Raw genomic sequence first — 8829 nt, 5'->3', positions numbered from 1 at the left:
TTCGCGCGTCTCGGGTCACGAGCGATGAACCCTTCTCCACCGGATTAGAAGCAAATGCCCGGCGCGAGGCTCAATTTAGGGGGTGACGGTCGCCCTTCTGAGGCGGCTCGCCTGTTAAAAAAAATATAAATACATGAAAAAGTCTTAATGTGCCACCCGCTGCGCTCGTAAAAAAAAAAAATATCACCACCAAATATGGCGCCAGTCCTTTTGAAGTCGGGGAGATGACTTCGGCGCCACACTCAACTTTTATCCGGCGGATCAGAGTTTGTGTCGGAGCGATGAGCGTCGAGTGACGCCCCCCGCTGGCTATCATCCCGCGTGGCACATTATCCGCTCCTCGTGTGAAATGATGACATAAAGAGGGGGTGGAAAAAAAAACATGAATCTGACAGACAAAGCGTCTTTTACTTTCATGTCCTTCGAGGTTCTACATGAAACGTCGTGAAAACTGTTTTATTATGGGAGGATTATGACATCTATGTCACAGATCAAATGTCACTTGATTAAAAAAATGTATATGAATGTACGTATAACATCAGTTAGCAGAAAACGTAATCCTTAATGCGAATTTCTTGGTAATTTTTAGTTCGGCGTGGTGAATTATGAACCGTTCCAAAATTGTTCTAAGGGGGTGTGCAGACTTATGCAAACTCATTGTCTCACTTACTTTTTCCCCCGCCCCCAATTGAGTCATTAATGGGCGCGTTAAGGATCTCCGGTATCGTCGCATGTGCGTGGGATGACGCGGCGATTGGTTGATTTCATGTCACCGCTAAGCGCTTCCGCCGTTCTTCGTGAGCGCCGGCGTCGCGTCGCAGCCTGCGCGAGCAAAAAAAAAAACCCAAATCATTTCTCGTCGTGTCTCGCAGGCGTCGACAGGCCGACTCGACCGAGGAACAAATTGGGCCGAATCAAGCCGAAGACGAGCGACGTTGCGACAGTCGCTCATGTTGGATGGCGGCCAGACTTTTTCTCTTTTTTTTTTTTTTTTTTTTTTGCTTTTGAGGAATATTCAAAGCGCTTCTCATAACTCAATTAATCATGTCGGTAAAACTAATCCTCACAATGCAATCAAATCAAAAATATTACGACCACTAAATCAACAATAACTGCATTGCCGACATTTGTACAACAAAGGTATGCTAATAATAGAAATAATAGTAAAGTACAAATAATAAAAATGCATAATTATATTAATAATACAAAAGACTGCTAATAATTAAACGTGGCCTTACTTCACTAAGTATTTTTTTGAAAGCCGCCCAATACTTAAAATACTTTAAATACTTAAAAAAAGGGAAAAAAATCAGACAAGTCCTCCTTGCCAGTAGTTGGCGCTACATGTCAAGTCATGGTTGTCCATTTGTACTTTGGGAGGCCCCGGCCGACGTTGCTCACTTCCTGCACCTTGATTCGAATAACGACCGTCGTACTTGACTACACCAAACAACACGTCGAGTCGTCACGGTTGGTGTAATTCATGCATATGCTTACTTTACACAATGACCTTTGACCTGACAAACAAAAAAAATATCCCAGCGGTACTAGCACCGTAATTTCCGGCCTACAATCCGCGAATTTTTCCGCACGCTTTCAACCCTGCGGTGTGCATTTTTTTCTAATGGTCGCAAGAGGGCACTCTAGCGGAAAAGCTAAGTATGAGACCGGTGGAATATATATATATATATATATATATATATATGAATACATATATGACGTTTACTGGCCATGTTAGCTTTGCACTAGCGTGTTGCTGCTGTGTTACCGGCACGTCTCAGTGATATTTACCGGTAATTTAACAAACAACGGTATTTTGACCGGGCCTGCTAGTGTTAGCGCTAGAGTGGTGTTAGTGCAAGCGCGGGGTTAGCGTTAGCACTAGCGTTGGCTGCGCTAGCGTTAGCGCCCGCGAGCATTAAACTTTCTGTGTACCATCTTTGTCAATGTGGGCACTTGCGGCTTTTACACAGCTGCGGCGTATGTATGTACCAAATGGTATTTCCTTTACAAACGTACTCGGTGAGGCTTGGAACCAGTTGCGCGCTGTAGCCCGGGAATTACGGTACCTGTAACTCGGTACCGGTGAGGACTCGAGGGAAAAGACACGCCGGTTTGGAAAAACTGCGGGCGTCAAACGCACCCGAAAAATCACAACGTTTCGATTGTTTTTCCCGTTTGTGTGAAATTCCTGCAGGGTTATCATTATTATTTTTTTTTTTGCGCGCGTGAATTTATTTTTCTTTCTTTTTTGAAAGCAACTAATTAAAAAGGACAAAGTCAGGAGGCGCTCTCCTCCGTGGCCTCCCCTTCGCCGCCTCCGTGATTGCGTTGACCTTCAGCATTGCGAGCCGCGCCCGAGCGCCGGCGACTCGCTCGGCAGGGGTCGCGACCCCTGATGGCGGCTCCCTCCGTGGAAATACATAAATATATAAATGGAAAGCGTTTTGTTTGCTCCTTAAAAAAAAAAACAAAAAAAAAAAAAAACCTTTTGGATTCACCTTGTGGACGCGAGGCAAGGATGCGTTTTTCCGAGGTTTTTCGGGTTATTTTTATTTTTTAGTATCTTCAGCTTTTCTTTTTTTTCTCTCTCTCTTGTCTCGCATTTGTTCCGCTTTTCGTCCCATAGCCATAATTTTTTATAATTATTATTATTATGATTATTTCAGATACAATGTCCTTGGACAAAGCAGAAAAATCCCGTTTTGCGTCACCTTTTCGTGGCTGCTTCACGACATTCGGTGGCACGTCGGGAATATTTTATGTAGAGCGAAATTATTTGGCCGTATTGTTGGATTTATGAATGTATAAATGCGCAACGTTTTGTGCAATAATTGCCGCATCGGAATTTGCCAGGTTTTCTGGAAGACGCGACTTGAAGGCACGAGAGCTAAACGCGGGCTGTGTTTACAAAGCAATCCTCACGACTTTGTATGATTTGAAAGAAAATGTATTTTGATTTAATATTCACAAAGGAAATTGATAAAAATGCTTAACCCTTCGATAAATGAGATACACCCTCGTTGAAAGGTCGTTCTCGATTTTGCTTTCGCGCAAATTAATCATGAAGTTAGCCGAGAGTTACGCGTGTGTATCTGCGAATATTTTGACAAAACGGAGTTTGGCCTTGGCGGTGGTCCGAGCGATATTGTCGGCCGGCCGCGTGTAATTACAGCCGGAACGCCTCGCACGCGTTCGGTTTGGCGTTTTCGAGCCAAACGCCGGCGAAGCTAAAGCCTGAAAAGGGAGGCGGAGGCGGCGGCGGCACAGCCGCGCGCTCATTAGCATACTGAGCGGATGCTAATTGACGCGGCCGATGAGAAAAGTCCGATAAGAACATGACACTTTTGACATTTATGCAGTCCATTAATTAGGCTAAAATCAAAGGTCCTGCGTCGGCTCACTCGGAAGCATAATTAGCCTAATCCGCATTCTCGCCGCGCTCGTAGCATCACGTCGCGCGGTAATCGTGCGAGTCGACTCAACTCAATTTTTTTTTTTTTGTTTTGGTTTTACATTTTTCGGCTTTAAGTGTCGCACCTCCTTCCTCGCTTGTCCTTGTTTTTGTTGACTCCTTCCCCGCGTCTCTTTTAATCAGCGCGTTCTCAAGGGTTCCCGCGGTACTGCATAATGACGCAAATATGTTTTCAAAAATAACTTGCGAGCAGCCATGATGATGATGGCGATGGTGGTGATGATGATGATGATCAGGCCACGACGCGCGCGCTAAATCCGAATAATCAGCAAACAGCCGCTCGGGGTGACGCGTTGTGCCGTAAACGAGCGGCAAATATAATCTTTCAGAATAGAAAATAAAAAAAGAATATTATGAGAATTAATTTTTGTATTTGTATGTATTTTTTACACAGTTATTATGATTGTCAGTCATATTTTGATGAGAAAGTGGTGTATTTAATATTGCTCGTATATTTGAGTACATTTGCTTTACAGAAAAAAATAGGATACATTTTCAAAAATAAAAAATAGTCATTATGGTTTAAGTGGTTATCATCTAGTACCAGAATATTCAAGGACAAATTTGTATTTATGGAAAAATCAAAATCCCATTAATTTTCCAAGTTTGTCAAAAGCACACAAGGGATTTAGAGCCGCTCTAGTACCACAAAATAGAAATTTAGAGGGAAAAATTGCATTTGGAAAAAACTTAAGTAATGATGAGATCAGAGTTATAATCTTGTACAGAAATGTCAATAAAGAGAGAAGTTATTAAAATATTGCATTTTTTATATACATTATAATTACTGTTTCCACATTTAGTTTCTTTGTGTAATAAAAATTGCTTCATTTAGTTCAAATATTTTCAGCGTGGGCCCTTATGTCGCAATAGGTTCAAAAAATATACATTCTTCTTCTTCTTTTCCTTTCGGCTTGTCCCGTTAAGCGTCGCCACAATATGGAATGTAAAGATTAAGATGAATTAAAGACAAAGCATTACTTTACTCTAAGATATGTCTACGTTCTGACTAGACGAAGCTCCTCCCGCCACTTGAACATAGTTGCCCTGGTACTACGCTGCCACCGGGTGGCGCCAAAGTGTTTACTTTTCTATTTGACACTGCTTTGGCCTAAGCACAAACAGCGCCTATGGTAATTTTTCAGTCGGTAACGGAGGATAAAAACCAAACCATAAATAATCACAAACTTGCAGGGGAAGACGATATGTGAAAAATGTATCATGGATTCAAATTCGATGACTAGCCGGTGAAATGCGAATTAGCGGCGAGCGCGAGCAGCGGCGAGCAGCTCCTGCCGGCTGCGCCGTGGTCTTTTCCTCCACCGGTTACCGTGGCGACCGTCAACACGCAGAAAAGGAGCAAGCGGTGTTAATCCGGTCAAGACGCACTCGTCCACGCGGTCGGCGAGCACCCCCCAACCCTCCCGCGGCCCCCCCACCCCCCCGTCTCCGAGCGGCTTGACTTTCTTGTGCTGCCCACCTTGGCACACAGCTGGCTTGTCTCCGCATCAGAGTCGGGGGCCGGCGGCCGCGGGCTGGCCCGGCATCCAAGTGGCTGCGGGAGATAAGGCGGCCGCGGGGACCTTTTCCAGCCCGCCGACTCGGCCTTTGATGGCGTCGTCCACGTCCGCCGCCGCCGCCGCCGCCGCCGCGTGACCGCCAGCCTCCGCCTGGGCGCCTCGATAATGCCGCGCGAGTCTCGCCGCCGCCGCCGCCGCCGCCGCCGCCGCCGCCGTGTCGCCTGTGAACGACATCACACTGCCAATTAGCTGTCTTTTTTTTTTTGTTTGTTTTGGTTTTACATTTTTCGGCTTTAAGTGTCGCACCTCCTTCCTCGCTTGTCCTTGTTTTTGTTGACTCCTTCCCCGCGTCTCTTTTAATCAGCGCGTTCTCAAGGGTTCCCGCGGTACTGCATAATGACGCAAATATGTTTTCAAAAATAACTTGCGAGCAGCCATGATGATGATGGCGATGGTGGTGATGATGATGATGATCAGGCCACGACGCGCGCGCTAAATCCGAATAATCAGCAAACAGCCGCTCGGGGTGACGCGTTGTGCCGTAAACGAGCGGCAAATATAATCTTTCAGAATAGAAAATAAAAAAAGAATATTATGAGAATTAATTTTTGTATTTGTATGTATTTTTTACACAGTTATTATGATTGTCAGTCATATTTTGATGAGAAAGTGGTGTATTTAATATTGCTCGTATATTTGAGTACATTTGCTTTACAGAAAAAAATAGGATACATTTTCAAAAATAAAAAATAGTCATTATGGTTTAAGTGGTTATCATCTAGTACCAGAATATTCAAGGACAAATTTGTATTTATGGAAAAATCAAAATCCCATTAATTTTCCAAGTTTGTCAAAAGCACACAAGGGATTTAGAGCCGCTCTAGTACCACAAAATAGAAATTTAGAGGGAAAAATTGCATTTGGAAAAAACTTAAGTAATGATGAGATCAGAGTTATAATCTTGTACAGAAATGTCAATAAAGAGAGAAGTTATTAAAATATTGCATTTTTTATATATACATTATAATTACTGTTTCCACATTTAGTTTCTTTGTGTAATAAAAATTGCTTCATTTAGTTCAAATATTTTCAGCGTGGGCCCTTATGTCGCAATAGGTTCAAAAAATATACATTCTTCTTCTTCTTCTTTTCCTTTCGGCTTGTCCCGTTAAGCGTCGCCACAATATGGAATGTAAAGATTAAGATGAATTAAAGACAAAGCATTACTTTACTCTAAGATATGTCTACGTTCTGACTAGACGAAGCTCCTCCCGCCACTTGAACATAGTTGCCCTGGTACTACGCTGCCACCGGGTGGCGCCAAAGTGTTTACTTTTCTATTTGACACTGCTTTGGCCTAAGCACAAACAGCGCCTATGGTAATTTTTCAGTCGGTAACGGAGGATAAAAACCAAACCATAAATAATCACAAACTTGCAGGGGAAGACGATATGTGAAAAATGTATCATGGATTCAAATTCGATGACTAGCCGGTGAAATGCGAATTAGCGGCGAGCGCGAGCAGCGGCGAGCAGCTCCTGCCGGCTGCGCCGTGGTCTTTTCCTCCACCGGTTACCGTGGCGACCGTCAACACGCAGAAAAGGAGCAAGCGGTGTTAATCCGGTCAAGACGCACTCGTCCACGCGGTCGGCGAGCACCCCCCAACCCTCCCGCGGCCCCCCCACCCCCCCGTCTCCGAGCGGCTTGACTTTCTTGTGCTGCCCACCTTGGCACACAGCTGGCTTGTCTCCGCATCAGAGTCGGGGGCCGGCGGCCGCGGGCTGGCCCGGCATCCAAGTGGCTGCGGGAGATAAGGCGGCCGCGGGGACCTTTTCCAGCCCGCCGACTCGGCCTTTGATGGCGTCGTCCACGTCCGCCGCCGCCGCCGCGTGACCGCCAGCCTCCGCCTGGGCGCCTCGATAATGCCGCGCGAGTCTCGCCGCCGCCGCCGCCGCCGCCGCCGTGTCGCCTGTGAACGACATCACACTGCCAATTAGCTGTCTTTTTTTTTGTTTGTTTGTTTCTTTTTTCCCCAATATTGGTGTTTAATCAAGCGGCCTGGTTGTCATCCAACTGACACTCACTCGTGTTTAGCGCAACAATAACAATAACGCTCGCCATCTTTGCCGAAGTCCCGCGGGCCCCGCCGCCACGCTTATCTGACCGAAGCAGGGTCCGCCCCTTCGGACCCTCTCCAAACGCTGCAGGAGAAAAAAACTCTTTAATTTTCAACATGTTCTTTCGAGGAAATGGAAAAAAAAAAATGTTAAAAACTTTTTATATATTTTTTTTCATAGTCGTGTAAGAAAAAAACTATCTTGGAAGCAAAGTCAGAGCATGAAAAAAAATCTTGGAATTTTTTAAATCTTGGAAGAAGAAAGTTTAATTTACCTTATCCTGACTTGGCTCACAGGTCAACAAATAAACAGATATTACAAAAATGTATTCTTGTCTTGCTGAGAATAGATTTCATTTTTTTTCCTCCAAGAAAATATTACCAGAATAGTGTTTCCAAAAAGAATAAAAATAGCAGTAATTAAGCAGCCTGGTTGCCATCCAGCTTGACGCTTAGCCATAATTCGAGCCACGACAAGAATAACAATAACAGCCGCCGTCGTGCCCACATCCCCACGAGCCGCCACGCTTATCTGACGGAAGCAGGGCCCGCCCCTTCGGACCCTCACGCCGAGGGGGTCGCCGCGCGGCGATTGTCGTCATCGTGGGACGCTTCGTCAGAACTGGCTTTTCATTGCCTTTTTTTGTCCTGTGCGGCAGGTACCGCCGACGAGGAACGGAGGTCAAAGTGCGCACGCGCTGACATCCTCGCGGCGTACCGATCGGCTGTGGATGACGAGCGACGTATCGAACCGGCTCCGTCCGGTATGTATTTCGTGTAAAAAAAACGCTTCCATCAGTTTTTCTTTCTTTTTTTATGATTTTTACTCGTCACCCCATTTGTACTTTGACTTTTTACAAGCGTCCAAATATAGCAAATGTCAATGTAAGCCCCAGCTGTGATCCCATTTACTGTAAGAGACTCTTCCAGGGGGGTGGGGGGGGGGGCGATGGACTTTTAGAGTGCAAGTATTACCATTTCTCCTTAAAAGCATCTTGCCACTGGCGTCTGATGCCCGTGGCTATTTTGCCCGGTGGGAAACTTTTTTTTTTTGTGTGTGTGTGTGTGTCTGTCCACCTCGAGGTCTTGCCAATCTCATACCTCCTCCTCCTCCTTCTTCTTCTTCTTCTTCTTCTTCTTCCATAAAAGGTCGTGGTCGATTCCTCCTGGCCGGCGCTGCAACGTGTACGAGTACGGCTCGCCTAATTATCCCGGTGTTACCAGCCATGTCCAGGCGTACCGGAGGCTTTAGTTGCTGTTTATTGGAAAGGTACGTAAAGAAAAGAAGTAGAAAATGCTAAAAAAAAAAAGGGCAAAAGAGTCCACATGGTTTCATGAAATTGTTTACACGGAGTCCTCGGTTTTCGACAGAGTTTCAGTTCGTACGACTAATATCAGGCTAACTGCTGATTGTACTTTTTGACACTTGAGAAATGTTCCTCGACGGGGACTTTGGGGGTGGCACAAAACCAGTTTCCACGGAAGTAAGGGTGGCTGTTGCGTTGGGCAATCTCGAGTCGAGGGTGGCTACACACACGGCTGCGCCCCCCTGTCGACTATTACACGAATGCACCTTTCCGACCTGTCAATCACTCGTACAATACGAGCCAATCAGGTTGTCAGTAGCCTGCGCCTGGAAAAGTTAACATTACAAAGAAAATGGTCCTCAGATGCGCTTGGGGAACGTGCAATTCTGATGAAAGATATCCTGCTAGCTT

General features: G+C 45.5%; 1 long non-coding RNA gene across 1 annotated transcript in view; it reads left to right on the top strand.

The window, feature by feature from the left end:
• Nucleotides 1-1390: 1390 nt before the first annotated feature.
• The window catches only part of LOC133492841 (uncharacterized), a 161407-nt gene continuing 153968 nt past the window's right edge, over nt 1391-8829 (top strand). Inside the window, exons 1-3 of the long non-coding RNA XR_009792764.1 lie at nt 1391-1470; nt 7771-7875; nt 8261-8381. This is a non-coding gene — a long non-coding RNA (uncharacterized LOC133492841). The remainder of the gene's footprint in view (nt 1471-7770; nt 7876-8260; nt 8382-8829) is intronic.

Source organism: Syngnathoides biaculeatus, chromosome 19 (assembly GCF_019802595.1).
Source record: "Syngnathoides biaculeatus isolate LvHL_M chromosome 19, ASM1980259v1, whole genome shotgun sequence".
NCBI lineage: Eukaryota > Metazoa > Chordata > Actinopteri > Syngnathiformes > Syngnathidae > Syngnathoides > Syngnathoides biaculeatus.
Note: the sequence above shows the minus strand (reverse complement) of the source record. Positions and strands in the feature narration are given on the sequence as shown.